Source organism: Penaeus monodon, chromosome 25 (assembly GCF_015228065.2).
Source record: "Penaeus monodon isolate SGIC_2016 chromosome 25, NSTDA_Pmon_1, whole genome shotgun sequence".
In the NCBI taxonomy this organism is placed as follows: domain Eukaryota; kingdom Metazoa; phylum Arthropoda; class Malacostraca; order Decapoda; family Penaeidae; genus Penaeus; species Penaeus monodon.
The window spans coordinates 37,290,326-37,290,638 of NC_051410.1; positions in this window are offsets into that span (position 1 = coordinate 37,290,326).

Consider the following 313-nt stretch of genomic DNA (forward strand, 5'->3'; position numbering starts at 1 on the left):
AATGAGTTCATGAATATCTTGCGGTTATGATCTACCGACGAGGCAGTGCAAGGTTGCGTAATCCTATGTTTTGCCGGTTGTCGGTCTTCGTGTGGATTGAAGTCTGTGTAGTCATGATAAGAGGAGAGTGGAGCAGTATTTGCATCCATAGACGGCTGATAAATCCACTTATCTCGCACATTGGATGCTGGATCGATCGAAAAGGATGCTCGACTCCCTCAGCAAGGGGGTTGAAGCATGTTGGACAAGGGAAGGCAGTTAGCAGTTCCTGGAAGAGGTAATCGCAAAGGAAATTATTTCGAATCTTGAGAAG